Source organism: Drosophila tropicalis, unplaced genomic scaffold (assembly GCF_018151085.1).
Source record: "Drosophila tropicalis isolate 14030-0801.00 unplaced genomic scaffold, ASM1815108v1 contig_1010, whole genome shotgun sequence".
Lineage (NCBI taxonomy): Eukaryota > Metazoa > Arthropoda > Insecta > Diptera > Drosophilidae > Drosophila > Drosophila tropicalis.
In genome coordinates, this window is record NW_027172369.1 from 168,768 (window position 1) to 178,207 (window position 9,440).

The 9,440-nt window shown below is 35.7% G+C and overlaps 1 long non-coding RNA gene across 1 annotated transcript; it reads right to left on the reverse strand.

Annotated features, from left to right (window-relative positions):
• Positions 1 to 7,498: 7,498 nt before the first annotated feature.
• LOC137587352 (uncharacterized) lies at positions 7,499 to 8,816 on the reverse strand. Its single transcript, XR_011033920.1, has 3 exons — positions 8,803 to 8,816; positions 8,390 to 8,730; positions 7,499 to 8,309 (listed from the first exon to the last, which is right to left on the reverse strand). It is a non-coding gene; the product is annotated as an uncharacterized lncRNA (long non-coding RNA).
• Between the last annotated feature and the right edge of the window lie 624 nt (positions 8,817 to 9,440).

Consider the following 9,440-nt stretch of genomic DNA (forward strand, 5'->3'; position numbering starts at 1 on the left):
GTAGATACAGACAACTGCGCGCATTTATACAGGCATTTATTAGGGACAAGTCAGTGTGTAGCTCCACGTCACAGTGTGCGGACGTGTAAAAATAAGTAGGTGTTTCTTGTTGTTAAATTATGTTATGTTAAAGTTAATCACAATTAAATGTTTTTATAATTGCCCTGAAGACGATCACCGATGAGTGGTCGAAATATATCGGAAAAGAATAACACAAAATATTATTATTTTGTTTTATTCACAAAAGAAAATTTGACCTCGAGCCGGCAAAACATACATCTAACAATAAAAGGTCGCAAAAAATCAACAATTAACTTGAACGGAAGGCACGCCGAAAGCATATTCCAACACCATGGCTTATGCAGAAATTAAGTCCAAGTATAGCAAATATAAGACGGAGATTAACAAGTACCAATCAACAACAAAAAAATCAGTAAAACTTAAGTCTAGCATAAAATTTCTCTTAAAATGTAGGAAATCATACTCATAATTTTAACACGAAGATATTAAGCTTATTAATAAAACATAAACATAACATACTAGCCAGACAAAACAAAGAGAAGGAAAAAGCAACAAAAAAGTTACAAGAACAGCTGGACGAAAATGATTTTAAAACATTCATGAAGAGTGAGAGCACGATAGCCGAAAAATTATCAACAACTTTGAAGAGACATCACGAATCCAAACATGAGAGACTACGAAAACAACGGAACAGCGTTCTCTTGAACAAGAACAACAACAACCCAAACGATTGGTTTGTAAATAAGACGAATATAGAATTTCCGACAGACGTAAAAGCGTTACTGGCGAAAGGCCCTAAGTTCGCAATCCCAGTGGAGAAGAGAAAATTCCCTCTCTTTAAATATATAGCAGACGGAGAGGAGCTAGTACAGACTCTAAAAGACAAAGAGAAACAAGAGGAAGCACGCACAAAATTCTCTTTATTAATAAAAGACCACAAAACATCTAACAAAGAAGACGCAGCTGATCGTGCAATACTTGACACAGTGGAGCAAACAAGGAAATTTCTTAGACAGAATGACGACATATTAATTTTAACTTCTGATAAAGGGAATAAGACAGTTGCAATGGATAAGACTGAGTATGACAATAAAATGGATAATATACTTAACGATTTAAATACATATAGAACTTTAAGGAAGGACCCGACCACTAGACTACAGACCAGAAACAACGAATTGGTGGAAAAATTATACAAACAAGAACTTATTTCACGGACCGAACGAAATAAGCTTATAATAAACACATCAATTCCACCAAGAATATATGGATTACCTAAAATTCATAAAGAAGGTACGCCTTTGAGACCAATCTGCTCATCAATTGGTTCTCCATCATACGGACTATGTAAATACATAGTCAACATATTAAAAAATATAACAGCAGACTCAACATACAACGTAAAGAACGCCTCAGAATTTAAGACAAGGATCAATGACACATTTATTTGCGATGATGAACGATTGATATCATTTGACGTAGTCTCCCTTTTTCCAAGTATTCCGATAGAATTGGCACTTGACAATATTAGGGAAAAGTGGATAAAAATAAAAGCGCACACTAACATTCCAAAATCAACATTCATGGAAATAGTACGTTTTTGTATACAAGAGAACAGATATTTTAAATACAAGGACAAGATATACACACAACTAAAAGGAATGCCTATGGGCTCACCAGCATCACCAATAATAGCCGATATAATTATGGAAGAACTCTTAGACAAAATGATGAGAACACTGCAGCGACCACCTAGAGTTATGACGAAATATGTAGATGACCTCTTTGCCATAATTAAAGAAGACGAGATCCAAAACGCACTTGACAACCTAAATTCATTTGACAGAAACATAAAGTTTACAATAGAGTTAGAAAATGACAACAAATTGACATATCTAGACGCATCAATACACAGACGAGGAAACAAGCTAAAATTAAAATGGTACAAAAAGCCAACATCATCAGGACGAATCATCAACTTCAACTCCAAACATCCGAAGTCGATGATAATGAATACAGCAAGAGGTTGTATACAACGGATGCTCAACATATCGGAACCAATTTTTCACAAAGAAACGAAGAAAGAAATACGACGAATTTTAAAGGATAATGACTTTCCAAACTACACCATAAGGACTTTACTAAAATCCAACAATAAGAAAACCAATAAAGAGGTTTCGACAAAACGCTTTATGTCTGTCACATATGTCCCACAACTGTCGGAAAGATTGGCAAACTCCGATTGCTATGACACAGAACAAATACAGATAGCACATAAACCCAACAACACGCTACGGAGTATTTTCAACAGGACAAAAAGCAAGATTGATACAATGGACAAAAGTAACGTAGTATATAAAATACCGTGCAACGGGACAAACGAAGAAAGCTGTGATAAAATGTATATAGGGACAACCAAATCGAGGCTAAAAACTAGACTATCACAACATAGATCTGACTATAAACTTCGGCAACACTTCAATATACAAAAAACAGCACTTATGGCCCACTGTGCTGCCAGTGGACATTCCCCAAAAAATTTTGACGAAGTAAACATAATAGACCAAGAAGAACATTACAACAAACGTTATACTTTGGAGATGCTACACATAATAAATACACCGACAAATATAAGACTTAATTATAAGGTAGATACAGACAACTGCGCGCATTTATACAGGCATTTATTAGGGACAAGTCAGTGTGTAGCTCCACGTCACAGTGTGCGGACGTGTAAAAATAAGTAGGTGTTTCTTGTTGTTAAATTAGACGATGAAGACGATCACCGATGAGTGGTCGAAATATATCGGAAAAGAATAACACAAAATATTATTATTTTGTTTTATTCACAAAAGAAAATTTGACCTCGAGCCGGCAAAACATACATCTAACAATAAAAAATCAACAATTAACTTGAACGGAAGGCACGCCGAAAGCATATTCCAACACCATGGCTTATGCAGAAATTAAGTCCAAGTATAGCAAATATAAGACGGAGATTAACAAGTACCAATCAACAACAAAAAAATCAGTTAAACTTAAGTCTAGCAAAAAATTTCTCTTAAAATGTAGGAAATCATACTCATAATTTTAACACGAAGATATTAAGCTTATTAATAAAACATAAACATAACATACTAGCCAGACAAAACAAAGAGAAGGAAAAAGCAACAAAAAAGTTACAAGAACAGCTGGACGAAAATGATTTTAAAACATTCATGAAGAGTGAGAACACGATAGCCGAAAAATTATCAACAACTTTGAAGAGACATCACGAATCCAAACATGAGAGACTACGAAAACAACGGAACAGCGTTCTCTTGAACAAGAACAACAACAACACAAACGATTGGTTTGTAAATAAGACGAATATAGAATTTCCGACCGACGTAAAAGCGTTACTGGCGAAAGGCCCTAAGTTCGCAATCCCAGTGGAGAAGAGAAAATTCCCTCTCTTTAAATATATAGCAGACGGAGAGGAGCTAGTACAGACTCTAAAAGACAAAGAGAAACAAGAGGAAGCACGCACAAAATTCTCTTTATTAATAAAAGACCACAAAACATCTAACAAAGAAGACGCAGCTGATCGTGCAATACTTGACACAGTGGAGCAAACAAGGAAATTTCTTAGACAGAATGACGACATATTAATTTTAACTTCTGATAAAGGGAATAAGACAGTTGCAATGGATAAGACTGAGTATGACAATAAAATGGATAATATACTTAACGATTTAAATACATATAGAACTTTAAGGAAGGACCCGACCACTAGACTACAGACCAGAAACATCGAATTGGTGGAAAAATTATACAAACAAGAACATATTTCACGGACCGAACGAAATAAGCTTATAATAAACACATCAATTCCACCAATAATATGTGGATTACCTAAAATTCATAAAGAAGGTACGCCTTTGAGACCAATCTGCTCATCAATTGGTTCTCCATCATACGGACTATGTAAATACATAGTCAACATATTAAAAAATATAACAGCAGACTCAACATACGACGTAAAGAACGCCTCAGAATTTAAGACAAGGATCAATGACACATTTATTTGCGATGATGAACGATTGATATCATTTGACGTAGTCTCCCTTTTTCCAAGTATTCCGATAGAATTGGCACTTGACAATATTAGGGAAAAGTGGATAAAAATAAAAGCGCACACTAACATTCCAAAATCAACATTCATGGAAATAGTACGTTTTTGTATACAAGAGAACAGATATTTTAAATACAAGGACAAGATATACACACAACTAAAAGGAATGCCTATGGGCTCACCAGCATCACCAATAATAGCCGATATAATTATGGAAGAACTCTTAGACAAAATGATGAGAACACTGCAGCGACCACCTAGAGTTATGACGAAATATGTAGATGACCTCTTTGCCATAATTAAAGAAGACGAGATCCAAAACGCACTTGACAACCTAAATTCATTTGACAGAAACATAAAGTTTACAATAGAGTTAGAAAATAACAACAAATTGACATATCTAGACGCATCAATACACAGACGAGGAAACGAGCTAAAATTAAAATGGTACAAAAAGCCAACATCATCAGGACGAATCATCAACTTCAACTCCAAACATCCGAAGTCGATGATAATGAATACAGCAAGAGGTTGAATACAACGGATGCTCAACATATCGGACCCAATTTTTCACAAAGAAACGAAGAAAGAAATACGACGAATTTTAAAGGATAATGACTTTCCAAACTACACCATAAGGACTTTACTAAAATCCAACAATAAGAAAACCAATAAAGAGGTTTCGACAAAACGCTTTATGTCTGTCACATATGTCCCACAAGAAGAACACAAAATATTATTATTTTGTTTTATTCTCAAAAGAAAATTTGACCTCGAGCCGGCAAAACATACATCTAACAATAAAAGGTCGCAAAAAATCAACATTTCCATTTAATGTTTCGGGGCGCGAAAAAGCATTTAAAACTTCAGATTTTTTTAATTTTTGTAGGCAATAAAAACGCTACAAGGTCCTCAAGAGTTTACAAAAGCGAAACGCAGCATAAAACAAAGTTCAAATGACCGGAATAGTACATTGCTTATTATTTTTGTTGTTTTTTTTATACCCTTGCAGAGGGTATTATAAAATTGGTCAGATGTTTGTAACGCACAGAAGGAGACGTTTCCGACCCCATAAAGTATATATATTCTTGATCAGCATGAGAAGCTAAGTCGATATAGCCATGTCCGTCTGTCCGTCTGACCGTCTGTCCGTCTGTCCGTCGGTGCGTACGCGTTTTACTCAGCCATCTTAAGAGCTATCGGGATGAAATTTTTTTTGGGAGCTTTTTTTTACCCGGGTGAGATAAAGTATGAAAATCTTTGGGATCGGACTACTATATCATATAACTCTGGAACAAAAATTTTTGCAAAAATTGGAGTATCCCCATGAAATTTACCAATATAATAGAATTTGATATAAAATCTCAGATCCCGAAATTTGACCCTGATCGGATAAATAGAACACAAGTTACAGTCTATATAAATCGGTTCAATCGCTGCCGGCAGCTCTGCTTGCTGCCTACTACGTCATCATCAAATCAACAGAGCACATGCATACACACACAGACGCAACGCTACATAAACTGTATGTGTATGCGTGCGTTGCTTTGCTTAGGGAATGAGGGAAGAAGAAGAACAAATTGTACATAGTATGAAGAGTAAAATTGTTTTGTTTGTATATTAATGAATTGAGTTGCAGAAAACAAATTTTGAACATGTGAAATTATTATTGTCAAGGACTGCAAGGGTATATAAACTTCGGCATAGCCGAATTTAACTTCTTTGATATTTTTTTTTGCTTTTTAACTTTCTTAAAATTTAATTTATACGAGTATTATTCATATGAATATAAGTATATGCTTCTGCGCTTACGATACATTTTTCGGCTCCTTAAGTTTGAGGAATATAACAAATTTAGATTGTTCTGTCGTTTGTCGAGTATCTTATATGTATGAATTCAAAATAGTATTAATTGGGTATATAAGATACATAGATGCGGCTAATGATAAGAACATTGCTTTAAATTTTAACTTGAGTGAACCACGGACAATGTAAACTTTAGAAAAATATACAGCAACGGTCCAAGACAGACGCTACTTAGGCCATCGCCTCCACGACTCCATCATCAAAGATAATGGCCATACCGATTCCAGGACAAAGATTCTCGGGCATTTTCAATACTAATTCGCGCAACTTTACCACGCAATTATGTTCAGGCATTTCATCTTTGGGCACCGTCATTCCGCAGCCCTTGGGGCACCCAACATCCATTTTGGGATTATGGTCACAGCTAGCCAAATGCGATCGAAAATCCTCCACCTCACGGCATCCGTTCTCAAAATAGCAGCATGAGCTTGCGCATCAGGCAAGAGGCTGGCACCAACTGACTATTGAACAATTGTGCAAGATCCACCGGGCAGTTGGCACTAATGCATTTCGCAATGCACACACGGCAATAGGCGTGCTCGCAAATGAACGACTGAACCGGATTCTCCAGGATATCGGTACATATCGGACATAAAAGTTCTTCGTCGGTGCGACCGATAATAAGAGCTATGTCGAAGTCAATGTTTGATTTTTGTTTCTTCTCAGGATTAGGGTTTCAATGATGCTCTGGCTAAAACAAAAAAAAAAAAAAAAACGAAAGAAAATTTCAAATATTAATTTGTTAAAAATAATGTTCTTAATCTTGGGCAAATTACCATAGACTTTTATATAGATATTGTCCGAATAACTTGATTCTAAAAATTTTCGTTGAATGTGTCGCGTTCAGTCGGTAAGTATTGTTTTTTTAGCACTGACATTAAATCTCTCAGCCTACTAAATTTTAGATTCAATTCGAAAACATGAATTAATTCAACACGCCGACTATGGTATACCCCATTGACCATTTATATTCTTGTCACTTCACTTCATCATAGTAGCTTACGCCTTTGTTGTCAAATGTGTTTGAATTGAAACAGGACTTAAATTTATCCAATACAAGAGACTTAATAAATGTTGAACTGAAAAATAGTCAGAATCGGCAATTTAGTGGCTGAAAGGAGAAAATATTGTAAGATCTTTCTGAAAAAGGTTAATTAAATTGTTTGTTTTGCTGAGAATGTACCACACATTTACGAGTCGTTTATTTGGTGTGTTCTTATTTTGCTGCCTTTACTTAACAACGAAATAAGCCCTTAAATTTGTCGACCTCATTTGTTGCCGCCATCGTTGTTGGACACGATGCGGAATTTTCACATTTCCATTAAATGTTTCTGGGCGCGATGGCATCACAAAAGCATTTAAAACTTCAGATTTTTTTAATTTTTGTAGGCAATAAAAACGCTACAAGGTCCTCAAGAGTTTACAAAAGCGAAACGCAGCATACAACAAAGTTCAAATGACCGGAATAGTACATTGCTTATTATTTTTGTTTTTTTTTTTTTTTGCTTTTTAACATTCTTAAAATTTAATTTATACGAGTATTATTCATATGAATATAAGTATATGCTTCTGCGCTTACGATACATTTTTCGGCTCCTTAAGTTTAAGGAATGTAACAAATTTAGATCGTGTTCTGTCGTTTGTCGAGTATCTTATGTGTATAAATTCAAAATATTAATTGGGCTGATCCCCAATATTTCCCACCACCGAATTTGTGTACGTCAAACCGGTGATGTAATGCTGCAAAATCTCTATATCCCGACAGTAGGACGAAATGCGCTGCTGCTGACCAGCCAAGGCCACTTTCATTTTCAAAATCTCCTTACGCTGTTGCATCACAAATTCGCGCAACTTTACCACGCAATTATGTTTAGACATCTCATCTTTGGGCACCTTCATTCCGCAACCCTTGGGGCACCTTACATCCCTTTTGGTATTATAGTAACAGCTAGCCAAATGCGATCGAAAATCCCCCTAGCTGCACCACCTCTTGACATCCGTTCTCAAAATAGCAGCACTTTATCTTCAAGCTTCCGAGCATGTTGCGCATCAGGCGAGAGGCTGGCACCAACTGACTATTGAACAATTGTGTACGATCCACCGGGCAGTTGTTCTTCACACTAATGCATTTCGCAATGCACTCACGGCAATAGGCGTGCTCGCAAATGGACGACTGAACCGGATTCTCCAGGATATTGGTACATATCGGACATAAAAGTTCTTCGTCGGTGCGACCGATAATAAGAGCTATGTCGAAGCCCATGATTGATTTTTGTTTCTTAGGATTAGGTTTTCAGTGATGCTCTGGCTAAAACAAAAAAAAAAAACGAATGAAAATTTCAAATTTTAATTTGTTAAAAATAATGTTCTTAAACTTGGGCAAATTACCATAGACTTTTATATAGATATTGTCCGAATAACTTGATTCTAAAAATTTTCATTCGAAATGAATGTGTCGCGTTCAGTCGGTAAGTAAGGTTTTTTTAGCACTGACATTAAATATCTCAGCCTACTAAATTTTAAATTCAATTCGAAAACATGAATTAATTCATCACGCCGACTTTGGTATACCCTATTGACCATTTATATTCTTGTCACTTCACTTCATCATCTTAGCTTACGCCTTTGTTGTCAAATGTGTTTGAATTGAAACAGGACTTAAATTTATCCAATACAAGAGACTTAATAAATGTTAAACTGAAAAATAGTCAGAATCGGCAATATAGTAGCTGAAAGGAGGAAATATTGTAAGATCTTTCTGAAAAAGGTTAATTAAATTGCTTGTTTTGCTGAGAATGTACCACACATTTACGAGTCGTTTATTTGGTGTGTTCTTATTTTGCTGCCTTTACTTAACAACATTGGTTGCCGCCATCGTCCTTCTTTTAGCCTTCGGATGATTATCATCAAATTAGTGGGACGCATCGTCGCTGACAACGACAACACCAGTATCAGCAGCAACGGCAACAGCAACTTGGGAACTGTGGCACGTACGCTTTTTACAATGAAAGGACAACAAAAGCAAATTTTAATAAACAATTAATAAACGAAATAAAAAAAAAAACCCTTAACGAGTCTTACGTACATAAGGTTTTCTGGTTGGAGTTAAGCCAGCGTTGTTAGTTAGTTGCGAGTCGTTGGAATCCTCCTGCCAGCCGGAAGTGTCGATTTTCATTAAATAGCGTTATTTAAATTGGAAAAATGTTGCCCTACTTATCAAATGAGACCGCTTCAGTGGGTCGAGAATCAAGTCAAATGAAAATTGCTGATAACTTTTTAATTCGCTTCATCATTTAAAAATGTAGCAAAATATATTAATACGTATGTATATACGTGTTATTAAAGAAGCTGATTGATTTATTTACAGTAACACATTACGGGAATTAGCTGGTGGAAGAACTGCTCAATCTGCGCTGAAGTTGCCATTGAATATGCAAAT